The sequence below is a fragment of the Aphis gossypii genome, chromosome 3 (genome assembly GCF_020184175.1).
Source record: "Aphis gossypii isolate Hap1 chromosome 3, ASM2018417v2, whole genome shotgun sequence".
Taxonomy (NCBI): domain Eukaryota; kingdom Metazoa; phylum Arthropoda; class Insecta; order Hemiptera; family Aphididae; genus Aphis; species Aphis gossypii.
In genome coordinates, this window is record NC_065532.1 from 38,285,485 (window position 1) to 38,310,007 (window position 24,523).

General features: G+C 27.7%; 2 protein-coding genes across 3 annotated transcripts in view; both read left to right on the forward strand.

Moving 5' to 3' along the window:
* Positions 1-24,523, forward strand: part of LOC114123846 (adenylate cyclase type 2) — a 237,478-nt gene that overhangs the window by 105,768 nt on the left and 107,187 nt on the right. The gene's annotated exons all lie outside the window — the stretch shown is intronic.
* LOC114123843 (protein-tyrosine sulfotransferase) overlaps positions 1-24,523 on the forward strand; it is a 98,065-nt gene that overhangs the window by 41,518 nt on the left and 32,024 nt on the right. The window lies entirely within an intron of this gene.

Consider the following 24,523-nt stretch of genomic DNA (forward strand, 5'->3'; position numbering starts at 1 on the left):
TAATTTTAAGAACATATCATACTGTCTACGTGAATATTATGATTTGGAGAATACTTACGTGTTTTCTAAAAATATCAATATTAGTTCTTAAAATTAAAAAATCTTGTAATTTTATATGATAAAAGAATCTCGTTGTATAAAGTTCAATAAAGACTATAATATAATATTCATTACTGTATGTCATTTATTCTAAGACAAACTTTACGCTGGTCTATAAAACTGTTTATTTATTATACGAACTGAAGTGAAATTATAGTTGGAGTATATACCGTCGTACTACTTAAAGACATTCATTTAGTTAGAACATTATGTCACTCAGCTGTTTAAATACGTCAACATAATATTATGTTATCAGTATATATTGCATGGTATTAAAGTACTATATAATACTGCTATAGCATAAGATAATATACTTTGTCGTTCTTTTATAATAAAAACCAAGTTCAATGTCATTATATCGTACAGTTTTATTACCCGGATAAACCTTAAAGAACACAACGTTGTGCAGTAGTGAATGAAAATTTTTTATATACATATAAGCTTCATGTTATTCTTGTCTACAATGTGATAAAAACAATATTAAGTTTTTTTTTAATTTAAATTTATTCTATCGTGTGCATTATGCAACCACCATCACAACTACCGTTAAAATACAATATTATAAGAATAAACATGTGTTAATTGTTATATAAATTATTTTTTTAGTCCATTATTTATAAGAAATGTGGAGGTATATAACATAATGAAGTGTTTGATCAAAAACAATTAATTTTAGATTATTAGTGATCATTCCATTGCTCGTATATATCGTGTTTAATTTATTTTCATCAGCAATCATTAAGAATGAATTATTGTATTTAGGTGCAGATGTTAAATTAATGTCCTTTTTGCTAATACTGTATGTCAGTATTCGTTTAACCACGTTCGTATAGACATGTATTGATATTGCGCAGTTACTTGTTTAAATCGCGAGTAGCTTAGAGAATACCTAGTTGAAAGTATAGTGAAAGGACAACGTCGTCATTTTTTTACGATTTAATTAAAGGCCTACGATATTTTCAATAACTACAATCCATTAGTCGGCTACAGCAGTGCTATATTAGTGCAACCAAATTAAAATTCCAAAATAAATAATATCATAATATTGTAGACAATGTAATAAAATTAAAATCATTTAATTATGGTTACTTCGGTTTGAAAAATTGGAGTTTTTATTCACTCATTGTTTTATAATCGTTCGTACGCACGATCAATTAAAAAGAGACGAAAATTACTCTGTACCCACTACCAATGTCTCAAATGAGTTTTTTTATTATTATATTAACACATTTGTCCACCCGGTTTCGTGTTATTTTTAGACAGTTGTATGAATGAACTACAGTGTAGTGTATCCATAACAATAAAATAAGCTTATTTTCAGGACGATTAGACCGTCAGGGAAAAAACATAATATGAAACCTCTGGTGAAACCTTACAATAACAAAAAACGTTGCCCGCTATTTTATCCGCTTATATATTGTGCCGTTTTCGCCAATGAGGCAATGAAATATACGCGACCCGTCGAACCCGTTGACAAAATTGCTTTTTTCACAGAGGAGGAAGAGCTTGCTAGTTGGGTATAGATATATTGCTTTGAAGTAGTTTTCGTGTTTATAAATGTGTACTGCAGTGTGTTGTGTATGCGAAAGAGGATTTCGAGTGAAAGGCACCCAATGACACATACACGTCATACATTTTTAATCCTCGCGCATAATGATAAGGTCGACGATAGAAAATTATGTTAGGTACTTAGTGCAAAAATCGTGGTTCCGTCTCCGCTTCTCGCGCCTATCCGTGTAAACGACTAAAGCAAACGATAATGATAATAATAATATAATGACCCGACAACGAAACGAGTTTTGAACATTTTTTTTTCATCAGAATTTTTTTCCACAATTAACATTTTTCCGATCCATGTGTTCTTAATATTTATCGCTTATACCTACGTATACACATACGGATTGATGTGCACTATATATAAGTACAGATTTACAGATTTAATAAGTAATAGTTTGGCGACTGCCTCTATATGTCGTCTTATAAAATACCGCGTGGGTAGTACACATAATATATAAATACGTAGTCAATTACTAGCTATTAAATATTATATATATGTAGAAATGTTAACTTATTTTTTTTTACTCTTTTTTTTTTTACAAAATTCTCCCTCAATTCTTGTCTCGCCAGATTTCAAAAATTGGGTCAGACATCATCTATATATATATGTATATTCTCTGCAAAATAGCATCATCATCATCTTATCGGTTTTTTTTTTTTTAGTATAGGTATGTGGCTATGAATATCTACATAATATAAAAAAATATATAAACATTTTAAACTAGTAGACTGTTGTATAGTTTCTGACACGTATACCGCTACTGATTTTTATACAAGTATAATTTATAATTCTCATTAAATAGAATCCCTTCACTTGACTTATAGTACTGTGCCATCAACCGTATATACATTTTGAAAGTCATGTCTACAACTACATATTTATATGCGCATTAAGTATAAGTTTAAGGTTACCTGTTTATATTGACATAAGATCTGTGTGGTAGGTTTTTGTAAAATTAAAACATATATGAAAAAAAATCGTTAATGTAGACCTATAATATTTTTTTAAACTAATATATATTAATATATTAATATATTATGTTGTTAAAAATCTCCACTATCCTTTTATATTATTGATTAAGATGTTTGAATATGTGCTTTTATTTTTATCTACCATATACTATGTATTTAATGTATTAAGAAATACATAAGTTTTCTGTGGTAAATTATAAGTGAAAATTTTTTTGTAAAATTAATTAGACTATCAAACTATACTAAATACTAATTATATTGTATTATTTTTTGTTTTAGGTAAGCGAGAACATTTAAAATTACTACAACTGCTATACATAACAATTTAAGAATTTTCAAAGTAATATTTTTTATTTTTTTTAATCAAACATTTATTTTATAATTGTCAAAATACGAGTATTAGCAAAAAAAATTAATTTGATATAAACTAAATATGTCCGTGAAATTATCCCCAACACGCTTTAACTTATCGATTCGAAGTATGTGAAAATATTTTACAAAACAATAATAATTGTTGTTTAGCATTTGCAAATCAGTATTTTTTTTCAAATTTCAATTTTTTTTTTTTTTTGCCAATAGTATTTAACTAATAATATTTAAATTACTTATTTGTTTATTCTAAAAAACTAATTTTCAATTATTTAAAATTTATTTACAAAATATTGATACCTTTTTCGAATATATTAGACAAATTTATGGGGAATACTTCATAAAAATTCAGTGTAAATTATTTACTTTTTTAAAAATATAATAACTTTTTGAATGATTATATTTGGGCACTCGGTAAGTTATGTTTTTAACAGTTTATTATATGAACTAATCAAATTAATGTAAAAATAAAGTAATGAAATTCATTTTTATAAAATATAGACTATATGAATTATAACACCAAACTTCTAAAAATAATTTTAGTTATATATTATTATTAACTATATGTATGCATAATGTAAATTATAATGCCCATACTGTTCAAAACAATTATTAATTATTCTTTATTTATAGATACTCATTTAATAATTGTTTAGTTCATATTTTTTTGTTAAATAGCAAATTATTCGGTGATAGAGATAGTACTTTCTAATATGGTTTTGAACAAGGCCAAATTATTTAGATAAAAATTATTTAATTTCCTCTTATATTTTGTTTTAACTCGACGATCGTTACTGAACTTGTTTTTATAACTCGATGTAACTGATTGTGAGTGGAATATTAGAAACATTAATAATTTAATACCACAACCCAAATATTTCACGAAATTACTATCATATTATTTTAAGTATATATTTATTTAATTTAATAATAAACGATTAAAGTGTTAATAATATATTAGTATAAAAATATATTATAATACTATAGTTAACCAATTGATCAGCCTAATTATTACCTACCTATTTTTAGTCGTGAATTCATAAAAAATAATTTTGATTTATAATGCTTTTTATTTTATAAGAAAAAAATTGTGTTTAAACTTTCAAATTAAATTGTTTAAACACGCAAGTATAAAATATGAAATATTTTTTTTTTATTATTTTTATTTGATACTTTTTGTCAATAAAATAGATGAATAGAGTTACTGATAACATATAGTGTTTTTTGAATACTGTATATTTATTAGTTATAATCAACATGTTATTAAAACTATAAAAAAACTTATATTTCAAACTCTCAATACCTATAGGTTACGTCATATTGAAAACCTTATTTTTACGTATAGGTTATATGTTTCTAATTTTGCATTGAATGCTTTTAATATATTTATTTTTATTTTTACAATGAACATAAATTATACACGTAGACCGTGATTTTAATTCTGATAAGACCAAAGTTTATAATGTGAATATTGATATGTCGTTTGTAAGGTCATGCAACTCGGGTTTTTCGACTAAATTTCAATTTAATGACTATTTACCATTGATTATTGAATTCTATAATCAATGATATTTACGTTATTTTTTTCTGGGATACCAAAATTATAAAGTTGGCAGCACTCAATAGTACATTTAAATATCATTGTAGGTAATAATATTACTGTATTATACATGCGTACCTATTGCATTTTATCTTTATATAAAAAGTCTTTTATAAATCTTTAAATGTGTTAACAAACACAATCAAATCTAAAAAACGACGTATATTGTACAAAACTAAATTATTCTTTATCAAAAAAAAAAATCACTTGTAAATTTATATACATAAATATGTGTTTATTGATGTCTTCGTTAGAATATATTACAAATTCCTCTTTTAACAAAATGTATTAGGTTTTTAGTATGAAATATATAGTAGAAATTGAGCATATATTTTTTGGAAAAAATTACTGAAGTGCGTGTGAAGATGACATTCTATGTTTTATTCTTCTGGTTTACCAATTATGCTTCCCGAACATACTTAAATGCGTATAATGTATGATAGGTATGTATAACTTTAACTCATAAACTACTCGTTCGAATTTCAATTTTTATGTGTCCACATTTTCCGAAAAATATTTTGCTGCAAAATGTGAAATTAAAAAGTATAACATTTTTTTAAAAAATTGATTTTTTATTTTAACTGAAAATTATGTAAAAAAAATATTTTTAAAAACGTTAATAGATTTTTAGATAACGATTGCCAATGTTCGATAAAAATAATCACCCAGTATAATAATATGATCGCATTCTCGCGAGTATTAAACACTTTTCTATAGTTTTTCTTGATATAACAGTTCTAACCACATAATTATGCGGCGTATACGATATAGATATAATATATATTATAAATAATAACATTTGTGTGTGTATTTATATATATTATACTATATGACGAGGGTGCATTATGGCTAGGGAACTAGTGTGGTGAAAACAAATAATCTTTTTGGATTTTCTCAAATGTGTCGGGAACACTGTAGTATATAGTTTACGCCTTTGCTTGCTGTCGTCAAGTGCAGTCATCTAAAAACTTTCCATCTTTTCTATATACTCAACTGCAGTACACGCGTGACATAATATAATACATATATAGTATATACGTATATATATATATTTATACGTAGGTTTATATATAATCACTCTGCTAACTTTTTCTTTTATTATACTTATTGGAGCATTGGCTGAATCCCTACTTTACTTTATTTCCCGTCAGCTTTTACTCCTCGTGACCACAAACTTTATGATCCTGTTTACAAAAATGCTTATAGTGCGAACTTTTAAAAATAAACCATGCGATGAATACGCACTGCAAGTACATACAAGTCGTATTTTGTATCATACTGTCGAAAACGTTGTCAACGGGCATCCTGTGCCCTTAATGCTTCTACAGTAGGTATTATATAGTATGTTATGGCATTTATGTAGTCAGTTATATATAATATATGTGTGTGTGAGTGCACGTTTACGTGTTTTCGTGCAATATGTATGACCGTAAAGGAGGGCGTATCGATGAGCTCTTCGAGATCATAATAAATTTACCACCATGTCTTGAACCTCCCCCGAGAGCTTATATTTAAAACCTGCCAACTGTCACAATATGCATACATATTATACTGTAATATTATGCACGTGTCATGTATGTGATGTGATCTATAATACCAGGTTTGCTGTCTGTAACCTTATAAGTACTCATAAACTATTATCTGTAATCAGACTATCAGAGGAATTGGTACTGTAATTAAAAAAATACAGGTATTGAAACCAGTATGGGTTGTAGAACGTAATAGTGAAAAAGGTGCATACACAATCGTAACGCACCCACTTAAACCTTCTGAAAATATGCAACTTAAATCTAACTTGAACTCTTATATAATTCTATCAAAGCAGTAAAATTGAAATTAAATGTTATTTTTGTAAATTTAAATTCTGTTTTATTATATTTATTACTTAAGTTCTTTGATTCCGTATTAAGATTTATTAACAACTCATCAATATCTATACTATATACTATATTAGGTATATAGATAAAATATTTGAATCATATGCTATTTTGTTATTTTAATATTCAACATTCAAAACACATTAAAATACACTACTGATGTTTTTTCTTTAAGCATATGGTACAATTGTATGCAGTAACTTCTATGATTACTTTTTATTTCCTTTTTGTAATTCATTTGATATAATTTTTATTTACATTCAAAAATCAATTTTGTAAATTTTAATGGTCGGTGTTCACTATAACAGGAATTGAAATTCTTTTTTACTGTAGTTTTAAAAGCTAAATCTGAAATTTAAGTCCGAAACAATTAAATTTTGATTAACTAAATCGGAACTGGATTATTTAAATATTAGATGAATGTTTAATTAATGCTTAATCAACTGTTGAAATGTTATAGAGAAATTGAAACGTCCTTAAAACGCCAAGTTTTCGTAATCAAAATGAAATAAATAAGTATAGGCGTAATTGAACTACCTATTTGAATTACTGTACTAGACATTATATTTTTATACCGATTGGCAATGGTGTACGAAACACACGTGTAATGTAGTATTGCGCTGATCGCAACCGTCAGTATGTATTTAATCAATATGGATATGTTGTAGTGATCGAGAAATCGTTGAGAATAGGAAAAAGACCGTATCTATGCAAAATTTCAACGACTTTATAATATAGCCGCGCGCGTGTGTTGCTTACGAAAAAAATATACATAGGTAGGTATTGTATTAATTTAAATCGCGATAAGAACAACACAGCGACCGAACCGCGTGATCCGACTCGGTCCGGCAGATGTAATATTCAAAGCATTTCACTTAACATGATTTATTAACATAAATCTTAAGAGGGGAGGAGGGGGTCTTTCAAATACTGATTCGAAAACGATAAAAAAAAATCGTGTAATAAAACACTCCGACCGATGATCGATACGCAGACACGATTAAGCCATAAATTATTATTAGTGTTATATTATTATATTATTATAATAGTGTATATTATACGCATACACGAATGAACGAGCACGCGATCTCATACACCTCTGTATGTATAAATTTATGTTTATCCTTTAAGTATTCGTTTCGTTCTTCTGTATCCGAGATATTAATTATTATACTCATAATAACGGCACGTTAACAAAAATACATTGTCCGTGTCGTCGTGTACAAGTGTTACAACAAATAATAATGGTCCAAAACACCATAAGAACAAATTTGAACAAAATAGGGTTAAATGCATCTGAGTATTGTAGGCGCTCGCTTTTCTGTATGGAAGTTGTGCGTGTTAAATGCAGTTATTTTAATTGAAATTCATTTAATAGCATTAGAAAAACCATTTTGCGCTGTGCTTATTCGTTAAAATCGAGCTTGTTGGCGAAAACATTTCGTCGGTTTTCGATAGTTTTTCATGCGGTTTGAGAAAAATATACATGTCAAAAAAAATAATAATCCTTTAAAAACCGTCATACTGACTAGATTTCCGAAATTTAATTGTCCAAATAGAGGTTTTTATAATACCCCTACTTGTTTAGATTCTAAGACAACATAATAAAGAAACTATGTATTATTCCATATAAACATATTAGATTTATAAAATACTTCTAGCTGCGATATTTTATTCTTACAATATCACCGAGCATATAGAACGACAAAAAAGAACGAAACAAATATATGTCACCCCGTTTCATATATTATATCGTCATATCCTGTTTGTTTTCGTGTGCCGTAGACTAAAATTGTGCACACTTATAACAGCGCGCGTAGCTGTAGGACATTTGATTACAGAATTAAAAAAATGTAAATACATTTCAATGGATCTTGAATGTATGTATTATACGTATAGTTTTAAAAGCACGAATAATTTCGTTTTAACCAGTGTTATAATTATATGTTAATATACTAAATTATCAGTACAAAATTCTAGAAATTTTATTGATTGCAGCATGTGGCGTAGCGTGTACGTATATCATATCATACAGGTGCACGACGCGATTATCTTTGATATCGTGAAAAATTGGCTTTGATTTATTGGATCTTTATACAACGTCTGGCTGTATAATTTTTGGAGGAAACTAAAAAACCGATTAAAACACTACAGTTTTTTTCCTTCATAGCTATGGAAGAACAAGCGTAGGTATGTTAAAATAATAATAAATATAATTTGCGATGCAATCTGCACGTGGTTAAAACAATAGCTGAATATTTATTATTATAATCTACGTATACACATCTCAGACGCGTGGTCCGGTGCTCTTACTCGACGTATATGTATCTATTTATAATCGAAAGCGAACAATCACGGAAACTCGCCTAGTACTTTAATGGTCGCTTAACAACTCCTCTTATTATATTATACAAATGCCGAATTCGTATTATTTTTGTAATATTTTTTTCAGCCCCAGGAAATTTCCCTTATCCGAAATTCACCCATTCATCGTTTATATCCTTGCCGTATATCATACAGCGAGATTTTCGTAACTATAGTGTATAATTATTTCATTATATTAGGTTGTTTAAAAGGTATATAATATAGTGATATGTAAAGTTAAGGCATTGGTTATACTATTACCTGGTATAATACGCCGACACGCCGTATTTGTTTTGAAAGTCTTCGATAAAATATATTTTGCGTATCGTATCTATATACATTGTTTAAATATACATATTTAATAATTATATAAATTAAAAAGTAATTTAGTTTAAAAATTATTTATCAATATTCTTAAATCATCGGCATAACGAACTTAATAGCTTTCGAAAATAATAGATAAAAGAATGTATAAGTTTTTTTTTTATTATATTTTTCTTAAATTATTTGCGTAGATATAAGTATTAAAATTATTTTTTATTTGTTATGAATTTTTCAAATGCAGCGTGAAAATAATTGCATCTATTATTTGAATAATATGTTTTTATAATTAATTTTCTTTTGTTAAGAAAATATTATGTTATATTTCAGCCTAAAGAAATTATTAAGTACTGAAAACTGTAATGCATAAATTAATAATGATGATATTATAGGATACTAGATTTTTGGCTTCGATTATTAAGACTTTTGTTACTTTTCTCAATTAGTTTTCATAATATAATTGAAATGACAATGCAATCCTACGTACACTATAGTATAATACTATAATAAACTTAACCATACATTTTATTATGCTATACAGTAAAAACTAAAAAAGGTCATAGTGCCTATTATGTATAGTAACAAACATTATTAAACATTAAGTAACTATAATATATTTGTTTACACATAGACCTATTCGATAGAAGCCTTTATTAAATGTTTAATATATATATATGTATTATGTATGCTACATACTATCTTGTTGATATAAAAATATTTTTAATATTATATTATTATAACCACCTATTATAATTATCTGCAACAGTAAAATACAATTTAATATTATATATACACCTTATAAGTATTTGTTATTAATGATGTGTTCGGTTTTAGAAAATGTGCTAATGATTTAGTCATGAAAATGATCAAAAAGTGAAAGCTTAGGTTTTAAAAAAAACGTGCGCATCACTTTAATTGTGTTTTTTCAAAGCGACGTTTTATAAAATATTTTTGAAACGAAAAATTATAGAACAAACATCATAACGAGAATTCGGGTGCACCGTTAACTGTTTAAATAACATAAATATTATGACTTCAGTCCTTGGAGTTTATGAATTAAATATGTTAACACGCATTGAAAAAAAACCTAGGCGTCCGAATTCAGTTCGACATATAGCACTATGAATACAATCTACTATAATATGTACTGTACTATGTGTACAACTTATTCAAAATCGATGTCTATGACACACATTGTTATAATAATTCCAAGTAAAATAACATGTCAATTTTACAGGAATGTTTACTAAAATTAATATAATATTGAAGTAGTTTTTAATCAAGTATCTTATTATAATACTTTTTATAACAAACGACCATAGTCTATTTAGAATATCAAATATTAAAATACTGTGCATTGATATTGCATAAATATTTATAAGTGGCAAGTCGAGCAAGCGATAAAATAGGTGGTGATGTGTGTGATAGTTGGTATGGGTAATAAATGATAATTTTCAAAAGCAATTATCTATTTCATTAGGGTTAATTATAGATATTAATTTTTGAAAAGTTAAATGAAAATAATAATTATGATTTTTTATACATTTCGTACCTTAAAATCCGTCATATGTATATATATAACATAATGTTTATTATGCATAACTATACACTGCGAAATCTATTTATCTGCATCAGTGATCAGGCTGCGAAATCGGAAAAATAATTTATAGATAGATTTCAACTGGAGTTGAAAATAATATTATAATATAGCAGGTAGCTAAGACTCATTTGTCGAAGTTCGTCTTGAGGTTCATTAACGGACGAGGAGAAAATACAAAATATACTCCCGCGATGATACGATCGATCGCGCGTCATCGATATATAGGTATACGTACATTTATTAGTACGATAATAATAATATATCGTTTATGAATATACCTATACATTATATTATATTGGAACGCTGTGGCGGCATCAGTGTATATTATACCCGAGGCTCCCGGTCAAAGAATATCTGTGTATATACATTATATACCCTCCGGGCTACTGCGAGATAAGATCATAGAATAATATATTAATATTATAAATGCGAACGATGTGTAGACTAATAGCCCTAGATTCCCCACCCTAAATTTCGTCTCTTGTTGAATTGTTTAAATTTAAATAATTAATAATCGCTAAAACGTAGTGCTAAATAAAGTGTACATATGCCATGTACTATATAACGCGTATAATATACGACATATGCATTTACATTATTTTGCTTTATACGTAATACATATTATGTAGGTATTTAGTTTACCAGTACAATACCTTGTTGATTGAATGTAACACATAAGTTACATATTACTTTGTTCCATGTTGATTTTTAATTATTTTGGAATTTTTTCACAGTTTCAAAAACAATTTTTCACAAAATGATTACAATTGTTCAACACAATAGTATTTTTACTAAAGCAGAATGTGCTTTAAAAGATTCATTATTATTATTCTCATAGAGGGAAAGTGGTACAGCAAAAACGATCGGTATGGATCCAGATGACCGTTGTTACGACTTATATTACAACCATACCATTATGATAATATTTGGTATTCTTCTATATTACCCATATTGCCAGTGGCGTATTTACGGTGGTGGTCCAGGGATACTGGACCCCCCCCCCCCAGAGGAAAAAAAAACCGATACATATTTCTGCAGTATAGTTAAGTAATAAGCATAGAAATCGGTATTGTGTGTATTCTGACGATGATTTCCAAGTTACGGCTAAATATAATGTGTGATAAAGGCAATAGGTATAATGTAGTTATCATAGTTTATATAAATTACTTAATTATGTATAAACTGTGGACTCTGTCCAGAAAACTTTGGAAAATACGCCACTGCATACGGCAACCCTTAGAAAAATAATGTACACATAAAAACAATTTCTTATAGAGAAAAAGTATTTAATCGATTTTATGGAATTATTTACAAGTTTTTTGAATTCAAAATAGTTACTTTAAAATTTAAATTTCTTCAAAAATATAGTTTTTGTAAAATGTTATCAATAAGTGATAATGAAATATTCATCATGAGTGATTAGATGTGTTATTTTAAATACAAGTAATAATATACTTATTACTGATAGATAATAATTATTATATTTTGCATACATGCCTTTTAGTTATAAAATTATGTGTATTAAATTTATTAATACGAGTCTTTCAATTGTGTAATTTCAAATTTACATTTCTATAAACTTAAATATTTCGGTTAACTTTGTTTTATGGTAAAACGATCATCCTTGTGTAAGTAGTAACTTGGTACAAACATGAGTGATGACTTTAACAGAACTGTGTATAACTATAATACACACATTTTGCGTATTTACATTGTACGTACATGTATACAAATAGTATGCGTATTATATATTACATAGCTGGTTCGTATATTTTAGGTGAGCTTAGTGGTTGAGCCGGGCTCTAAAGTTTAAATGGATAGCTATACAGTCTCTATACTTGGAACTATTCTCGTGTATTTCCGGAAAATCGCTCCGTGTAATTTTTTTTTTCATTTCTTTGCATTAGATAGGTACCTACTTATTTTTATCTGTATATTTGTCTACAAAAGCGCATACATAATATTTTATGTGGCGGTCTTTTTTTTCTACCAACCGCTAAAATTTAAATTTTATACCCAGCTCGTTTTATTTTTTTTAATAAACAACAACGATGACGTCACGATAAACAGCCAGTGCCTGTATAGTGTATATATATATATATAAATATATTAATGCACGTTAATCGTTTGGTTTAAAAATCGCACCCGACATCGAATTCCAAGACCAGCTTATATAGGTACAAGTAATTAATTCTCGAGGTTTTTTCGTTTATTAATTTAATGTTTTTTTATTTTCATTAAAAAGATAATTATACGTTGTTTCTTTATTATTATTATTATTATTCTCATCGAATAACATCTCGAAAGTTTCGAAACCCAATACATGATAATATATGACATCGCCATCAGCACGTCGCAATGTACAGTTTCGCGTTTATACCTACATGTGTACATACTATAAATATATTCGTACTCGCATCCTGTACAACTTTATATGTATAAATTATTATTAGGTGGATACGCATTATATCCACGTGCATGAGTAATGTAACTTTATAGTTCCTGCCCGGCGCCATTATAATATTAATATTAAAATATCTGTAATACTGATTTGAGATAATAGTATAAGATGTATACGATAAAATAAAATATAATCTATATCCAATCTCCCGACTTACGGATTTTATCTCCAAACATCTGTCGTTATGTGTACAACATAAAACCGGTCTTTTTTAATTGATCTCGTCAAATCACCCTGTAATGATGATGAGTATAATATTTTATGTGTTATGATACACATCAAACGTACATTACACTCGACTTTTAAGCTCGACTTTCGAGAGATTTGAATTCCATGTAGGCATGATTTTTGTTATCGTTTATCTAAATCAGTGTTCCTCGATCTTTTTGGACTCGCGACCCACATTTTTAGGCCTACATTTGTCGCGACCCACGTATAAACATTGTAAGAAAGCTAAAATCGTAATGCTTAATAAAGAAGAAGACTTATCGTGGCCCAATTTTAAAGCTTACGCTAGGGTGACCATACGTCCTGTTTTAAACAGGATTGTCCCGTTTTTCATAGGATGTATAAGTATTTATAATATATAATATATTATATAAGTATTGTATGTCCTGTTTTTTTTTTTAAATATGGTCACCCAGCTTACGTGAACTAAATATGGGTCACGACCCACCGGTTGAAGACTACTAATTTACATCCTTTTTCAAAGTATGGATCAGAGTATTATATTATCATTATGACACGAACGACGAACGTTGATTTGTGCATAATAGTATAGGAATAAATATATCGTAATAACACTATTGATATAAAAAAATGGCGATAATTATGTAGCATCTTTAATCTCTTACAGAATAAATATATATATATATATATATATATATATATGTATATTAAAATGATCGGGTGTATGTGTTTGTACCTATATCATTTTTTAATTTATACTAACTTACCTCTTATTTTGGTTCTCTGCGAAAAATTAAAATAACAAAACTGTGTCATAGCCGTTTTTACGTATAAGTACATCAATAAGTATGCCAAACAACCACCGAAATTATAAGCAATTTAACTAAATTAAATAATTGGAATTAAATGTTTGACATCTACAATAATCAAAAAATCAATTTTAAATTGAAAAAATGAAATTAATATACATATCTATAAATAATGAGCCTACTTTTTGCATTATTTATTTTATAATAAAATTGTTTAAAATTTTTGAAATTTCTTAACAAAATGATATAGTCTTGTGCTATAAATACATGGGTATGTCTAACAATTGGGCCAATTGTTGGATAGTTTTATTGGAATTATCTAAATATTGTTATTATACTATATAATATGTATACATTGTTAATTGTTGTTCATCATATAACGCTGCATAAAAGATTAATTAAAATTAATAACTTAATATTATTATTGATATAGGCACTATATAATATTGTTTAACAGAAAATAATGCGTCACTTTTCGTTTTCGTGTCAAAAAAATACGTATAAAAATCATATCGTTTTAGATTCTGAGCGAAGCGCGGAAAGTATTGGTTTTATAATAATGTTTATTTCTTTTTTATTCTGTAAACATTTTTTCTCACCCTAAATTTGCTCTAAAGTACAAGTGTAGTATATTTTCTGAAAGGTAATGTTCTTGAGCTGGTACTTTTGATATAACATTTTTCGATTTTCGAAATGATACTCGAAATAAATGCGGTTAAAGGAGAAAAAATGTGCAACTTCACGATTATGTGGTGTAAAATAATTACGGTTTTGTTAATCACCATAGAAACGAATAAAATTAAATAAAAAGGATCCCCTCGTCCGCTCAGAATCGTTTTTTATCGAATGCAATCATATTGCATTCAAATCGAATACCTACAGTAAATTACACTATCCTGTCCGACGACCAAAGGGACGATGGACAAACATCCACCAACGAAATGCGTTGACCTACTTTTATTTTGAAATTAATGTTAAATGTCAGCTATTCACAAAAAATATATAAATACAGAATAATTGTTTTCTCTTATCGTATTCTGAATTTGGTTGTACGACGTTTCCTTTCTAAGAATGTAATTTTTCAATGTTTTCGATTTTATGTATTTCTCAGGGAAAGAAAATTACCGGAAATATCTTAAAAATATTGTAGTAAAATAGAAGTAAACTGAGTTTTACCCTGAACTAGCTGTTTTTTTAAGCATGGTTATTTATTATTGCAGTTTTCAAATGTAATATCACCGCCAATTATATTATTATGTCGAAATTAGAGAAGTGCAATAAAATACAATGTCTTATTCCGATTTTAATATATTTAATTTTAAAATCCTTAAATAAAACAAAACTTTTTTGTGACATCCGAATTCAACCCATGTAAAATAATTGAGTAGCATCATCCTACTCTACACCATGACAACAACAGCTAGGAAAACTATTGTTGAAAATAATAAACAGTATATTATGGGCGCCGTCGTCAAAGTGTATGGCGTATAGTGATTACAAAACTCAATTGGCCGCTTGTACAACTTCTTCAATATTTTGGCAAAACTGCCGGGTTGATGTTTGTCGCCTCGTGTATATGTAGCAAAATATAATAAATGACAAACTCCATCGTAAATGATGTTATACAAGACTTGAAATTCAAATAGGATTCATAAAATTACGGATTGAAATGTAAATGTGGTGACTTTGGATAGGTAATAAAATGTGTTAACTCACAAAACACAAATCGTTGAATATATAAAATATAAAAGTATCGTAAACTCCTATGGCCATACCTACCCCTAATGGTGCCACTGATTGTCAAAGGGTGGAAAGTAAAAAGGCTATTTGGGACATTCAGATTATTACGGGGTCTTGCATTTAGCCCGAAAAACTCATAGTCAGACATTACCTTAACTGCAATGTAGATGATGATTGAGACACGTTCTCAGAAAAGGTTTATCCCACTTTCACGTAGTCTGTCCCCACGGAATCATTTCGTCCCGCATGTATTTATAATATACGTATATACAATAAAAATAATAATATATACAGACAAAATGCACGTGCAGTTAAATCGTAGTGCATAATATATTATATCCGCTGAACATATTTTTATGTTTCTGTATTATTATTGTGGTTTATGTGCTACATAATTTCACTGAGACTCAATAATCTTATGACAAGACATGAGATATCAAACACGTAGGTACATATATTATATTATAAAATATACGAATTCGTTATAATGATATGGTGTGATGGTTCATCGGAGATATATTACGTGATCATCGTGGCCCATAACTTTATTACATTTATTCCCCATGGTAACCTAACCTGCAGATTTATATATATATATATATTTATTTATACAATGTATATTATACTTATTATTATGTAATAATCATGTTCTGGAGTTATTGTATGTATACAAGATACTCGTACGTGTGTGTGTGCGGCCCTTATTGGTTTGTGCATAATTAAATGCACACTTGGCGGCAACGCCCCTTCGCCAACGACGATGGGAACACCTTTAGGGGCAACACGTTTCCGAAATAGCAAAAAAAAAAAAACAATAATCGTAAAAATCATTCTGTCAGCTCAGTGTTATTCTTACAGCTGGATATACGTTAGCTATAAAATCACCACAACAACTACTACTACTACCGCCCATCGAGACCCGGTTTGCCACATTTCGCGAGATCTCCTCCTCTTCTTCAACCCCTCCTTCTTCCATACTTACATTGAAGCCACGTGTTTCGTTTGAAAATCTGTGAAGTATTATGTACACATATTCACTTAGATTCCTTTAGTATTTCATCGCTTTGGCTTGCTATCTTCTAGTTTTATCTCCGTCTTAGTAGTTATTTAACTACACAGAGGAGTCACCATTTTGTAACATATATCTATACTGCAGTTGCTGTATAGTTGAAACATTATTATACAATGTTTTGGAATGATAAATCATTATAATTTTTTTTTTTTGTTACATCACATATAACATGACTCTGCGTTTTGTAAATGGCGTATACAAAATTTAAATATTTTTGAATAATTCTTGCATACTGAACTTGCAGATGATCACCATTAGACATTTAGAACTTTGAAAATCGAATAAAGTATAAGTTATACGGGTTTATACTATGTAAAATGGTTAAAGTTTTTTCGTAAAATAATTTTGGTAAAATTTCAAACAAATAAGCCATGTAGAATTGTTTTTCGACGCATAATGATTTTGGAAAATTAAAATTATAACCTTTAGGTTCTGTGATACAAGTTGACAGTTATACCAAGAAAAAATAATTTAAACTTAGGTATATATTTTCGCTGTATTTTTTGTTTTAAAATTGATGGAAAATACTTACCTTACATATATTACTACTTACAATAACCATTATAATCAAAATATTTTAAATATTTGATTAAACAAATTGATTATGCATTTATAATATCTTTTTGAAATCATGTAGGTTCATAAAACGCTTTTCCAAGTAAAAGTATTATAAATATAATAAGTGTCAATAAGTAAATTTTAGTGCGCGTGTCGCAATTACTGATTTTATGACATTCGTCTATTTCTGTTAAATTATTGTTTCTTTTTTGAGGAGTTGTTCTAAGTGTTGTAAATCTCAACACTGTTATTTTTATAGACATAACATTATGTATTGTCGTAGTAATAGTTCTTATAATTCCTGGCGCTTCGTGACAATTTTTAAACGTGTCATCACAAACTTCAACCATTAAAACTTGGATGTCATGGAATCTACGTTCAAAAAGTTATAAAATTTTATCGAAAATAGAGCTAAGATATCGTGTTTTTTTTACTACTGTTGATGCTTTGTTATAAAAAAAATAGGTATGTACCTTTTAAGGTGCAATTCCTACTATCACCGTCCAGAGACCAGTAAAAAATACTAGTTTACAGAATAATTAAATTCATTATATTGCATTATACTTATGGTTCTGCGGATTAATAAATAGAAAGAGTTGAAAAGTCTATTAATTTTGGCTTGTCAGTTTCATATCGCGGGAAAATAGCCATTCCCTGATTTGCTATGGATTTTGGTTCAACAATTGAATTTAGATCATATATTACCTTATTATGCAATGGATAGTTTTACACATAGGTTAAAGTTCCCTTAAGCATTTTGGATTCTATTACATATGTATCGGTAAGACTATAATAAAATATTATTTATCGTGATACACATAGCAACATGTAGGTACTATGCCTGCACGTCTGATGTTGATACTTAATAAAATGTTTGACCTCGTGTACACTTAATACACCTGGAATTAAATGATATATAGTGGCTTTCATGGTAATTATCGGGGCCTAGGTATACACAATCTTAGGTATATATATTATAGTATATAAGTGTATCTATGGCTAGTACTCAGCGGACGATGATTAATAGCTGGAATTCTTTTTATCTACCTATGACGCTATAACCTATATATAATGTAGGTTCGTTGGAAGCTTCGTGTTATGCGATAAGCAACCAATTTTCCCGTTTTAAAACAATTAAATCGATGAAATCCAGTTGTCGGAAAACGCTGTATTAATTATTCGCAAAATTATAAGTGATCCATTTTAATGTAAGACATACATTCAAAAAAATGTTTTTCTATTTTTAATCGTTATCTTTTATTTTACTTTTTTAATGACAGAATTCATTTTTAATTCATTTTTCCAAATCAGAATATTTTTTTGAATAATTCGATGTACACAAATCGAATTTTGGACGAGTAGATTCTGAGTTATAAGCATTTAAAGTTATGATGAGAAGAGATAATTTTAAAATATACCTTTATAATATCTGTTGCTTCAAAAATGTAATTTAATTTCTTTCTGAATTTAAATGTTATCACCATTTAACTGTATTATAATATTCGAATAGGATATATTATAATATTGTAGTGTGTATTTTAAATTGAATTTTCTAGTATCTTTAAGAAGACATATTATATCCGGTTAATAAAACATTACGGGTCTAGAACACAAACAACAATTGTAAATCGTTGTGTGCTCTATAACTTTTACTAGATTTAATGCCAAATGCATTACAAATTTTACTAAAAGCACTTTACAAATAGTAAAAATCAAACATTAAATAGTAACAATCGGTTTTTATTCTTGGCTTTTGACCAAATTGTAAACCATCATAAACTTCATCGCTAGTACAAAATAAATTATTCTTTACTCTTGTTTTAAATGAATAATTTACCATAAAAATTCTTTCTATTATACATTATTAGTTTTATCCAAGTAGCACTTAATATACCTAATAATTATTATTAAAAATAAATTATTTTCTTGCAATGTTTATTGTTTAATAATGGTCATAACTTTTAAAGTGGTATAACTTTTATTAAAATATGATAATAAAAATATTCTGTTCAAATATTCAAGGAATAAATTTCCAGAAACAATAAATTAAAATTAAAATAATATTGAAAAATATAATTTATAATAGTAAATTTAAAAAAAACGCATGCGGGCTAACGGGCTAAAATATAGATTTATTATACTATAATATTGATAATGTTTTAGTATAAAAATAATATTTTCAAAGATTTTTTGTTGTTTTTATTGATACTTGGTATTACCTTTAAACTTGATACTAGGTCAGTCAATTCACGCTAATATTAAAATAACAAGGTAATTGAATAATAATGTACTGTATAATATATTATATGTAAATATTAGGTTTCGATTTACTTTTTAAATAAAATTCATGATAGATAAATTATAATTTAAAATTTATTAAATAGTCCGTAATATGATAGTTTTTTCATTTTTTATATTTCAACTTTTAAAAACATTTTACTACAATCTCAGTCATTACCGTAGTTTATTTATCATATACGATATAGTATATTATAATATACAAGACTATTTGAGAACAGTTTTCTTGTTTTGAAAACATAAAAATCACGTAGTATACGTCTAGGAAAAGTTTAAATGGACTCATAAAAACTATTAAATTTAATATATTACTAATAATTTAATTTTAAACTTAAAAAGAAAACTACGCTTTATAGATTCTACGATTACTGTAAAAATAAAATTGAAATATTATGATTTTAAGCCCATTTTTATGGTCCATTCTTGTTATCGCTTACAATAACTCCTGATTGCAAGCTAGTAGGCTGGTATCGCTCAGTTCTATGATTTTATTATTTTATGTAAAAAGATTAAATTTATTATTCTATTTTATAACTTAAACCACATGCTTATAAGTCAGAAACCTATAGTAACGGAAAACATTACATTATTATTATGTTTTTTTTTATTATATAAAGTTATAAAATATTAACTTCCTATAGAAATGTAATATTGGTACCTATATTGTATTTACTGTCAAATAATTTAGTATAACGTACCTAAAAGTAGTTTTATCCCGAAACCATTTTCTTTTGACTACGATACAAAGTTGTTCATTATAATATGAATGTGTATAAAAATGTATGTTTTTTGGGATACATTTCTGGAGATAAAGTTAATATTAAGTTGTGTTTTAAAATGGTTCACTGCAGTTGCACATATTATAATGTATTGTGTAAAGCTGATTTTATTTTCAAATTACAGTTTATGATATAAATAACATAACGTATGACACGATTATATGAATTATATTATATGTATAACTGCTATCAACAGAAATTTTATCTGACGACGCATTTTATTTATTTATTTTCATGTTTTGTTCCTCTTTTTCGTTGCTTATAGTATAATAATGCACGTAAACAAAATATAATACCCAGGAAAACAAATTAAACAACAATTAAAATTTAAAAAAAACCTTTTCCGAGATGGTAGTTACATATATATTATATATATGATTAAATCGGACGGTAGAGAAAGAACAGAGGAAGGCGCTATATATATTGTTACGTGTGAATGTGTACTTTATATAGGTATTTACATTTGTGCGGCGTTGAGTTAAAACCATTTAACATTTACTAAAAATTTGCATATTCAAATAAACCCGGAAAAAAGGGACCGCCGACACAGTTCGCTGCAGTCCAGTTTTCGTTTATAAATCATCGCGTGATGTAATGTGTTCGCAAACTTTATACCTGACCGACATGTAACTAATAATTATTAATAATGTACCTATAAACTTTACAAATAAACAATTATTTTAATACTGCCTTCATATCATATGTCTAAAATACATCATATTATGAATTTATTATAGGTATGATACATTTTACACCGGATACGCGTGAATCGTATTAAAAACATTGATGGCAGTCAATAGGAATAAAGATCAAATAATATATAGCGGTTACTTTTCTATTCAATAATATCTATTTTTAATTTTGTATACATAATTGTATATATAGGTATACATAGTTATTCAAAGTCTGATTTTAAGAATTTTTCAATTTATCTAAAGAGTATATTTTCAAATTATTGAGATGTTTCGTAGTACTTAACGAGTGTCCTGTAGAAATACAAATTTATTTTTATCAAATGAATAAACATTGAGGGTTTTCAACTTGAAATTAAGTATGTCACTATCAGACATTCTTTATACATAGTACAACAAATCTCAAGAATTTTAAAATGCGATGTATTTATTTTTTTTTACCAAACTGCTTAGCGTGTTCATTAAACTACCCTAAAAAAATTAGTCTTCCGAATGTGCATCATACATATTTATATAAGTATGTGGATTTGAACGCGCACTTCGTGGAATTGACGTAAAATCATCGTCGGTACACCGTTTGTTGTTATTGTTATTATTAGTATTGTTTTATTTTAATGATAAACTAGTCGCGTAACGGAAATTACCGGCAGGACGTTCATATTATATACGTATATATATAATGTTTTCATGAAGTAGATCGACTTATCAGTACTGCAGCCGTGAGTGCGTCGACGAGTCGCCTATGTGGTTGTTTGTATATTTCTTTCTTCGGAAATTGAAATCTCCCGGCGTGTAGGTATTTATGAATAATAATATATACTCGGGCGTATGTTATCCGTCGGAGTTTGACGTGTACGTACGGTAGGTGTAAAAATTCAAATCAACAATTATCAGAGGCAGTCACGTAATAATTATACGTTTGAGTAAACAATTTCTATTGAAAAATTAACCTGTACACCGCGGTGCCCTGCAATTATCTCTGACCGTCTATCTCTATTCTTGTCTAATACATATTATAGCGCCAAAACACCGAAAGTATAATTTTATATAAAACCTAGTATTTTATATACTAGCTTAACCGTGGTTCTCGACTATATTTAATATAAATATTATTTATGAAATCGTACATTTTGAATTTAATTGTGCTATCTTTAACGGTTTTTTTTAATAATGTATATTAACAACCTACATAATATTTTTATAAATGTATATTCTAACTGAGGTCATACTATAGTACATAATTCGTAAATCTATTATTTTTCGAACCAAATGCATCCGTATTTCTATACTGTACTCGGTTCGCTGTACTAAAGATAATACTATAAAATATATATGGTACTGTACACTAGTATATTATATGTATGTGCTCGGAAAGGCAATTGTAATGGTTTTTTTTTTCAATTCAGCTGTACTATTTGAAACGAAATAAAATATAGCGGAATTCGCGCTGTCATAATTCATATTCCTGTAGAGAAAAATGAATGTTTTTTCAATGCTGAGCGGAGCGAGGGAGCTATTGGATTTATACAATGATGTGGGTTTTTTTTTACGAGTTTTTTTTATGTAATCACTTTTTTTGGATAGATGAAGTGCTCTAAAAGTTCTGCGTTTTACCCTATCTATATATAGGGTCGAAATCGAACACATATTGTACTTTAGAGAGTTCATTTTTTTATTTTTTCCCAGAAGCAGTTTAAAAAATGCATACGAAAAAACAGTTTTAACAGTTTTTATGACACCCACGGACTGTTTATTTAAAAAAAAAAATGTCTACATAATTTTTAGGGAGCTGAGTTCTGCATAGAATAATTGGGTATGTGATAATATAACAGTTGTATTGCTTTCATATTTTATAATATACAATAATATATTGTTATAGTTTGACCAAAATACGAGATCATTCGAATTCAAACCATTTAAACTTTGAAACTGACCATTAATAAAAATATTTTAGAGAAAAAAGTAAAAATAGTATTTGTTTTTTTAACAGTTAAAACTACTTAAATATTCATTAGATGGTATTTTAGTATGAAAAATGGCATCATTTTTGTTGACGTAGAGATGTACAAATTATACAATCCCTATATATACTACAAAATGCATTCTATACGTCTCCTCTGAACTCATTTGTTTTAAGTAAGAAATAAACAACGCTTTAGGCCGAGGCATTTGACTTTCTGCTTTTATACATTGTTCAATATTATTGTTAAACAACAGAATATCCGTGTGTGAGGTCTTTTACAGAATAGTATAATATATCTAAAATATACATATATATTCCTACGTGCGCTAATGTGCTAATCGAAATCATCGGTGCTTGGGGGCGTGATTGTGTTCCGACCACCCGAAAGTATTTATTACACGTCGAAGTGTTGTATTATATAAATATATATGTGTGTGTGTGTGTGTGTGTGTGTGTGTGTGTATGTGTGTTTGTTAACACTATGTACTCGTATTATAAATTATATTTACGACAGTTTGGCGAATTTTCATTATTGAAACTATAGCGTGAAGTGGATAAGTTAATCGGTTTTGTCCTTTTTATTATTTACTAATACAATGTACGACTTGCCCTCTCCGCCATTATAATACAGGTTATTAATAAACACTCGCCTCGATTTTCAATTCAACTCCAGATTCGTTCACTTATAAATATTATTTTAATTATATTATAATAGGTAGGTACTTACCTAATATTACATTTTTGATTTTATTATTGTTTATTTGTTTTATTATTATTCTGAAACAAAAAGTGATTGAAAACGAAAAAGTGTTATTACATTTTATCGATTAGCCGATTGGCATTTTCATAAAACAATCATATCAAAATATATATTTTTCACATGGTAGGTATATATATATATCATTGTTGCGGCCACTATAATTACACTGCATCTATAGGATTAGCGCTAAAAGAAAATTGTGAAGATTATTTCATTTGACTTTGTACTTCATCTCTTGACATATACCTATGATGTATCTGATATCTAATATAAATATGTAATATTAAGGATTTCGTTCTATATGATATGTAAACAATAAATTAAAACATTTTATTATTATTATTATATATTTTAAGCGCAATACACCTTTTTAAAATGATTCTATCGTTCGGACTTCATTTTTTCGAATCAAAAGAAATAAAACCTATTTGTTGTATTATGCA